We start from the raw sequence: 9308 nt of genomic DNA, 5'->3' as shown, positions 1-9308 counted from the left end.
GAAGAGATTACCTTTTCTTCTTACATGATAACACACATCAGTTGTGTCCTACTCATCAAAAAGATGGGGAGGTTTAAGGGGTTTTGTTTGGGTTTTTTTTTGTTGGTGGGGTTTTGGGGTTGTTTTTTTTTTTGGTTGGTTGGTTGGTTGTTTTCTTAAGCAGAAAATACCTTTTCCTTTGGGTAACAGGTAACTCCTGGTGTGTTGGGGAGATTTGTATAAAATATGAACGAAATCAAGCGTGAACATTTCACACAACCCACCGCCCCGGGGCACCAGGCTCACTTTAGGGCACATACGGCACCCCCAGCAGCGCACTCGGCGATGCCGGCCGGCGATGCGCACACGTGCGGGGCTGTTGCAGCATCCGCCCCCCGGACGTTACCCACGCACGCTCTCAGAGCTGCGGGGTGGAGTCACCCCGGTCCGCCACCGGTAGGGGGCGGGTGTGCCGCCTCCGCACCTTCCTCTGCTTGTGAGCCGGCTCAGCTCCGCTTCCTGCTCTGTGGCCGGCGGGCGGCCCGGGCAGCCTGCGCGGCGCGGCACGGCACGGCACGGCACGGCCGTAGAGCCCAGGTAGGGGCTCGCATCCTTCGCGGGTTGGGGGGGGAAGGGGGAGCGCGACACCGGCCCTTCCTGTCGGGGTTCCTGCCACGCGGGCGCGCGTTGCTCCCCTCCACGGGGCAGCCCCGGCCAGGCTGGCGCTGGCTCCGGCCCCACGCCTTTGCCTCCGCTGCCGGCCCCGCAGCTTCTGCGGGCAGTCTCACCCTTCCCCCGGCCCTTCCCGCCTGGAGCCGCCGCCATGAGGGGTGAGGTGGGCCGGAGCACCCCTGTCCTCCGGCACTCCTCGGGGCAGGCAGCCCGGAGGGGGTCTTCCTTCACATCCCCTCCTCTCCGTTCCTTTCCTCCTCTCCGTTCCTTTCCTCCTCTCCGTTCCTTTCCTCCTCTCCGTTCCTTTCCTCCTCTCCGTTCCTTTCCTCCTCTCCGTCGGCGGGGCTCACGGCCAGGCGGAGATACGGTGCCAGCAGCTGTTCCCGTTCCAGTCCCGGTGCTGCCGGTGCCCTGGAGGCGGCGGAGGGGGGGCATCGTGTGGTTCCGGTTCGGCGGAGCTGAACGCCTCGGTCCGGTTGAGTGAGTGAAGTGTGGGCAGCCACTGGGTGCCGAGTCAAAGCCTTAGCTCTGCAGAATGCATCGTGCTGCTCTTAAGTGGGTTTGGTCTCTTCGCTTAGTCCGTTGGGTGCCGGGTCGCGGGTTATAAGCCTCGACTTAAAAACCCGAAATAACACCGTTACAGAGAGCGGTCGTGAACTGAGCAGGAAGGAGAAATGTGCTGTGCATCCAGGTTTGCAGGGGTATACTTTTCGAAGCAGTCTGTGTCCCTTTAGTTTCTAGCTTCTGAGTTCCTGAAGGGGAAAAATATAATAATTCTATATTTTTTCTTTTGTAGGTAAGTGATACTGTATCTAATGTTTTTGTATGAGCTGCTGAAGAGCTGTATAACTTAGTCAATTTATTCTTCCATTTTTTCACTTTTAAAAGAAGTTAAATGGTAATGTAATAGCATAACTCCAGACTTCTGTAAAGATTTCTGCCTGTACCAGGTATGCTTTGTAGTATTCTGTGTGTCCCGTAATGCTCACAGGCTTAGATGCCACGGTGATTCTTTGCTGGTGAAGGCAGCTAACTGGTCCTCTTTTTTAAAAGTATTTAGTTAATGCTAACAGGAGAGTTACTTAGGGAAGGGGGGGGGGGGAAATGAACAACAAACAAATCCAATTTAGAAATGGCTGGCTTAGGACTGTCTAAACCAGTTCTGTGTCTGTGTGCTCCCTTGTTTGTTGAACTTTTTTGGGAGTGGGGGTTAAGACTGAAAAGGTAGTCAAGGTATGAATGTCTTCATTAGCACATATCCCCCCCCCCCCCCCCCCCCGGGGATTCTTTTAACTATGAAGAAATCTATTTGTCTATTGGTTTGCATAGTTGTCTGTGTGGCAGAACAGGTTTTGTAACTTGCTTTAAGCCTTCAGGTAGGCTCTTCACAAGCTAATAACTTGGCATTGTTCTCTAATAATATCTAATCATTTCGGGATGGAGCAGGCCATTGCTTCCTCTTTCCAGCAGTCCTGACCATTTCACCCTGTAAGAGTGCAAATAGTTACAAGTCAACTCAGGGTACCCTCAAGCTGCTGCCTAGCTCTCCAGGTGCAGCCTGAGTGCTTCAGGGCACATGGGCTCTACATAAAATCATGGAATGGTTTGGGTTGGAAGGGACCTTAATCATCATCTAGTTCTAACCTGCAGGGACACCTTCCTTCCACTAGACCAAGTTGCTCCAAGCTCCGTCCAAACTAACCGTGCCCACTGCCAGGGATGGGGCAGCCACAGCTTCTCTGAGCAGTCTGTGCCAGTGCCTCACCACCCTTACACTAAATAATTTTTTCCTTATGTCTAATCCAAATCTACCCTTTCTCAGTTTAAAGCCATTCCAACCTTGTGCTACATGTCCTTGTAACAAGTCCTTCAACTTTCTTGTAGTCTCCCTTTATGTACTGAAAGGCTTCTCTAAGGCTGAACAAGCCCAACTCTCTGTCTGGCCAGCTCCCTGAGCACCTTTGTGGCCTCCTATGAACTTGCTCAAGCAGGCCCACGTCCCTCTTCTGTTGGGGGTGCCACAGCTGAATGCAGTACTGCAGGTGGGTTCTCGGGAGAGTAACCTCCTTTGACCTTCTGGTTACACTCTTTTTGATGCAGCCCAGCATACATTTGGTTTCTGGGCTGCAGGCGCACACTGCTGGCTCATCTTGAGCTTCTCATTAAACAACACCCCCAAGCCCTTCTCCTCAGGGCTGCTCTCAGTCTGCCTGTGTTTGTGCTTAGGATTGCCCTGACCCAGGTGCAGGACCTTGTGCTTGGCCTTGTTGAACTTAATGAAGTTGGCTTTGACCCACATCTCAGGCCTGGCCAGGTCCCTCTGGATGGCATCCTTTCCGTCCAGCATGTTAAGCATACTGCACAGCCTGGTGTGGTAGGCAGCCTTGCTGAGGGTGCACTCCATCCCACTGTCCATGTTGCTTACAAAGATGTTAAAGAGATGTTAGTACCAGCCGCTGAGGAACGCTACTCATCACTGATCTCCACTTGGACATCGACTTATTTATAACAATTCTTTGAGTGTGATCATCCACATTTATTGAGAATTCTTAGTGTTCTAAAAAAAAAATGATAATACAGAGCTTGAAACTTTAGTGGCACTTTGGCAAGCTAACATTTAAAAGTGAACTCCTGAATATTTAGTTTCCAGTTTTGTTTGGAATGTTAGAACACTATGCACGAAAGAAGGTGTTGTTTTTTGGGTTTTCGTGTTTTTTTTCCTGTAAGATAATAAGGTAGATCAGTACTATGTAATCTATGAAAATACCAGTTTACTTACCTGATTGGTTTGTAGCTTAAACATTAGATGTCCATAAGATGAATCTGCAGCACAAAGAACTTGTTCCTTAAGATTTAAATTGTTCAGGGAGAAGTTGGTATTCAAATAGAATTTAGGCTCTGGTTTTAAAACCTGGAGTCCAAGCAAAGTTGGAGGGTTAACATGTGAGTGTAAGGGCTGCAAGTCTTACCACTTATATAGGCGATCGGAGTCGCTGTGAGCCCTAATGTAAGTGATGCATATGTTCAGTTTTGATTTTATTCACTAAAATCTGATGAGAAAGTCTAGGACGTAAGGCATAATTATAGTAAACCTGCATGTTTTCTCTGCCAGTGGCCAGCTGCACTACCCTGTGACAGTCATTTTGCTGTCAACTGCATGGAGTTATTGTAATTGTTTTACAGTTTAGAAGGATCCCTCTGGGAATTCTCACATTGATCTAAAACCCTGTTCATAAATTCTCAGGACTGGTTTAGGAAAAATGCAATCTGCAGTAGTGTAAGAAGTCTTAAGTGTCCTACAGTGGGATTTCATGAGATGACTGAACAAATCTTAACAGCATGGTGCTGCTGTGCTTTGCCTCCCAATGCTCCTTAAAGTTGTCTGCTAATCTGGCAGAAATTATATTAATTCTCTTGTACTGGATTAACTTTCTTTGGTGAGCAAAATCATGTGGCCTGGGCTGAAGAAATGGTGAGTGGGCTGGAGCAGCCTGGCACGTGAGCTCACCTATCTCATAAATTTCCATGCTTCCTAGAACTGGCCAGGCCTGAGGCCCAGTGACTTGAGAACAGAGAAGAGCGGTGATGAGGAATAACTTTAAACTGGTATTGCTGCTTGAAACCTCATTTAGCACCAGAATTTTCAATTCATATTGCCCAGGGAGGTTGTGAATGCTCCATCCCTGGCAGTGTTCAAGGCCAGGTTGGATGAGGCCTTGGGTGATATGATTTAGCATAAGGTGTCCCTGCCCACGGCAGGGGGTTGGAACTAGATGATCTTAAGGTCCTTTCCAACCCTAATGATTCTATGATTCTATGTTAACACATCTGTAACCTATGAATAGATGCCAAGCACAACCTCCTCATGCTTTTCTTAATGCTATATGTGTCACAAGAGGACTTTAGGATTTTTCTTTTTCTTTTCTTAAAAGTTACTCTTCTGCAATTCTTCAGTTATTTTTGCTCCCCATATACATTACCATATTTCTGTGATACAAAAATAGTTTGTATCTTCACTTTCAGGCAGAGCTGCAACTTATTATTTTTTTATATATATGCCAAGAGGATATGGAAGAAACTTTGTGGTTGAGGGGGAAGCTCTGATAGACTTATAAGGACAGAGGGAGCTGATGGAGTAAGCCCTACTTTGCTGTTGAGCCAGTTTTAATGGCAGAAAATGGTGCAATGTCTTCATATGTACAAAAGCATGGTAGTTCTCATGAGTGTCCAGTTAAAGTCTTAATTAACATCAAAATATATCGCACTTAGTCTCCCCTCTATTTGCAAGACTTGCTTTCTTCTTGTGACTGGCTGACTTCCCTTCTCCCACCCTCTCCAGTTTTATCTGAGGAAAAAGTAACTATCTCCTAGTAGCAAAGACTTATTTTCTTGATCTGTTTTGCTATCACCAGTTAGTTATCATTTCACAAAAAATTAAGCTGGTATAGGGTAGAAAGCTGCTGACTTGCTCCCAGACACTTATTTCTGCTTTTGGATAAGCCCAGATATTCTTGAAAGTATGTGGGGAGGTGATTGAGGGAATTGCCATGGCTGTTTGTTTGCTTGCTGATCAGCTGGACATCAGTGACACCTCAGTGATTTTGAAACTGCACTTGAGTTGGTTCAGGCAGAAGTTTATTACTGGAACGTCTGTAATAATTAGCGGATTTCTCTTAAAACAGCATGATCCAGAGAGGCATGGTATCAGGAGTTATGATACACAGTGATTGCACATCAGTGTCTTCATGTCAGCTGTGTCTCAGTAGTAAGCTCACTGTGGTAAGCACCCTTCTGTTACTGAGGGATGCTGTTCCTCAAATTAGTTTGTGTACTTAATGTGGCAAATTTATCCATCGGTGTTGACATCCAGTAACTTGCTGTCCCACGTATTTTTTTCCACCTATGATAATTAAAATCTCAAAGGATAGCAGAGGGCTGTGTTGGATTTTAGTTAGTGGGTTGTGTACCAATTGTTAACTAAACATTCAAGTATACTAAGTATATACACATAAAAAATACACTGCCCCGTGATTTTATTTTTATGTGAAATTAATTTTCTCACATATGGCTTATGTGTTTGGTACTGGCTTCTGGAAGACTGAACACAGCCAGAGTTAGGTTACAGATTTTTATTCTAATCCCTTCACGTTCAGAAGCCAATGCAGAGACTGCAATTTTTGTTGCTGTCTCTATGTCTTCAGTAGAAAGAAGTGAATCACTCTAGAGCTGTTAAGGATCATGTGACTGACTGATTTCCTTTCCACTTTTGAGCATCTTCGTCCTTGTTGCTTTCAGATGATGTCCTGTACAGTGCTAATGTGGACCAGTAGCTATGACTTGGCTGTACCACAGTAGCACTGCGGTTCTGAGTGCATCATGAAGGGCGGAGGTTATTAGTCATCAACATCACTCTCGTCTCTGCAACCTGATCCCACTCTGCAGTGTCCAGTAGGCATAGCATGGCCCCTCTGTGTGTTGGGCTGCTGCTACCAGTTCTCCCCAGAGCTGATGCACGATGATGTCTCTCATGGGTGCTCCGCTCAGCTGGTGGCACACTCTTTCTGTCCTGTACTGACTCACAAAGGAGATTGAATGGATGAGAAGAGGCTCTGTGATGGAGCAGGAGTTTGTGTCTCCCATGGACCAAGAGGAGGAGGAAGAGATACCAACAGTACTCTGAGCTGTCACCACAGTACTTTCCCCAGAGGTACACCTCAGCTTCCCAAGATCAGCTGCTCCTGAGCAAAGGTTAAAACACCTCCTCAACATGCAGCCTCAGACCATGCTGAACTTCTGTTGAAGAAGCTTAAATGCTTGGTAGTATCATAGCATTTTTTTGGCAGCAGTGTGTGGTGGTGTCCCTTGCTATTATCAGTACCCTTGATCCTTTCTGCTTTGCAAAGCGTACAGGAGTTCTGTGCCTCGGTGTGTCTGTGGTCTCGGTGTGCAGCTCTAATGAGGTCCATGTGGGGGTCTATGCAAAAAATGAATCTCATTCATAGGGTGATGATCTTATTTCTGACATCTTACAGCTGCTATGTAGAGTCTGGCTGTGCTTGGGGTGAATAGTGCAGAGAAGCAGATTGGTATTCCTGCAGTAAACTTGGACCTATAGGCAAAGTATTTATAGTGCTTCTTTCCTGTTCTGCTTACTTGATAACATTATTTAAAATGGGCCCCAGTGTGAACTGCAGCACTGTAACCATAGCCTCAGGTAAATTTCTGCGGTGGTCGTGTGTGTTTATATCAACTCATAGTAATTACTTGTATGTTACTTGTTTTTCAGACCCATAACCTCTTTTTATGGTAGTTCTATTGAGAATTACTGTATGGGGCAGGATACAATCCATGGTAGTGGTGCATTATTGTGATAACAAGCTTGGTATTTCTGTATTGATACAAAGATGTGAGGGCTGTTGCACATTTGCAATGTTTACTGGATTTTCACAATACCTTGTTTCAGGTGAGACCTGGTGATCTTGCAGATAAACACATTGCAAAGCTTTATGTACTCCTCCCTGTTGTGGAAAGACTGAACAGACTTTGCTGTCCTAGGAAGTCAAGGTGGTAATTTTTTTCTTAAAAAAAAAAAAAAAAAACAAGACAAAACAAATCAGCTTGAACTTTTGAACAGGTAGAAATTGCATTGGTGCTTCAATTCCGTGATAGCTTGTTCATCATTTGACAGAAGAAAATGTTAAATTTCACTGTCTTAAACCCGTTGTGAGGTTTATGTACTTCCCTGTGATGATGTTGTAAAAGAGGTAGGTGAATGAAGTTCAGCAGGTTGTCCTTGAGGATTTTACAAACTGAATTTCTCTACGTGATTTTATCCAACCCTGTAAAATACAGGGTTAAATATTCTCTTCAATAGGTATGTCAGCACCAGTGGTACAGTTTACTTCATCACATTGAGTGGATTGTAGGGACAGTAAAATCCTGTTTTTAAATATATGGACCAGTAAATTTTATGTAATAATATTTGGGAAGAGTCTTCAAAGTATGGATTAGGTACTTCATTTGGTGTGTGGGTTTTTTTCTTTTTCAATTGAAAAAGAAATGTGGATTGGGTTTCATTCTCAGTGGGAAGAATGCCTTAGTGCTTCTATTTCAGGCTTCCCAGGATTCAGGAAAATTTTTCTGTGGTTGAGGCTGACTACTTTGTGTGTTGCCTAAGGTGAAAGTACTGGATTGATGCCACCAGCAAAAGCCTGCATGGTCAGTGATCTGACAGGTGACTTGGGAAAGTTTATTATGCACAGCAGGTATCAAAACACTCAGCCATAATGATGCTTCTTGTGTAGGTTTCCTTTCATAGGAGTGAAACTACACAGCGCATTTGCAACATAGGACATGCAGTGGTAGCTGAATTAACCTGGTTTTAATTTTGGTTTCATTTGCTAAATTTATGTGGGTTTCATTTGCAGTTAATAGAAGTAGAATAATGTCTCATTTGAACAAGCAAACACTTTGGGTCTAGTTCAGTGTTGTCAGAATACCAAGCTGAGTCTTGCACAATATACGGAAGAATACAATTCAGGTGGTACCATTTTTGTAAGAAGTTAATCGTTATAATTCATGGTACTATTTGCCTCAAAGGTGGAAAAAATACACATCCGGGATTCTCTAAGGTGTTCTGTGTGCACAGACCTTTAGCTTGTGTGGAGTTCAGCCATAACCACAAGGAATTCACATGAATGTAGAAGTGCCTGTATTGGGTGGCCGTCTGTGTTATCAGAAGACACCAGTGGTGCATGACTATACAGTACAATTGAACTACAGCAGTTACTTTTCTGAAGATATTATTCTTTTTTATATGTGCCCTTCACCAGTTTCAAATAAAATAGATTTTGTAAACGTGGTGGAAAAACTGTGTAGTCTAGCAGAAGGGTAAGTAATCATCTTGGTAAGGAAATGCATCTTGTATTTGAATAAAATGATCATATTAGAAGCCTAGATTCTTACTCAGATTTAGACTTGAAAAGATTTTTGATAGACCAAACAGCTGAGACAATGCCATATAATTGAGATTGGCACAACCGCTGGTTTAAAACTAGAGCTTGCATCAGAATAGCTAATGCTGTCTCTCGCGCATCTAATTCATTGTGTAATTTTTGAGAAGACCACCACTCCTCTGAACTGCTTGAAAACAGACTGGAATATCTATTAGCAGGTCTGGTTCAAATAGCGTATTGTTTCACTGCATGTGGTTTAACAGGTATGAAAAGGTGAAGTGTCTTTTGTTTTTCTTCCCAGGAAAAAGCTTTTGCTAATCATTGAGGAAGGCAGTTTGTGCTGCAAAAAATGAACACTGTCCTAATCTACTCATGACTCAGAAATAAAAATAAAAGCTCAAGCATTTTTTTTCTCTTCTTTTGTACTAATTTTGAATGCTTATCTGATTCTAGTATAGTGTACTTTGTATGCTATTCATATTAACCATACATGTAGATAAAACTAGGTATAACATTATTTGACCATTTTTGAAAGTATACAAACTTTTAAATCCTGTTTAGGAGGAAAAATTTCCCTCCAAATTTAATTCACGGCATCTCAGGCTGATACAGATGTAGCGTGACAAATCTGGGTACAGATGTGCATATAGTAGTGTAAAAATATGGGGTTAATACTGAAGGTGACATGCTTATCCTGTAGAC

General features: G+C 44.1%; 1 protein-coding gene across 1 annotated transcript in view; it reads left to right on the top strand.

Moving 5' to 3' along the window:
* Nucleotides 1-533: 533 nt before the first annotated feature.
* The window catches only part of FAM3C (FAM3 metabolism regulating signaling molecule C), a 28825-nt gene continuing 20050 nt past the window's right edge, over nt 534-9308 (top strand). The window contains exon 1 of the mRNA XM_057412200.1: nt 534-576. The gene's annotated coding sequence lies outside the window, so the exon portion shown is untranslated. The remainder of the gene's footprint in view (nt 577-9308) is intronic.

Source organism: Pezoporus wallicus, unplaced genomic scaffold (genome assembly GCF_028554395.1).
Source record: "Pezoporus wallicus isolate ANWC-B61680 ecotype Strahan unplaced genomic scaffold, APGP_CSIRO_Pwel_v1 contig_3858, whole genome shotgun sequence".
NCBI lineage: Eukaryota > Metazoa > Chordata > Aves > Psittaciformes > Psittacidae > Pezoporus > Pezoporus wallicus.
This window is presented reverse-complemented; position numbering and strand designations above follow the sequence as displayed.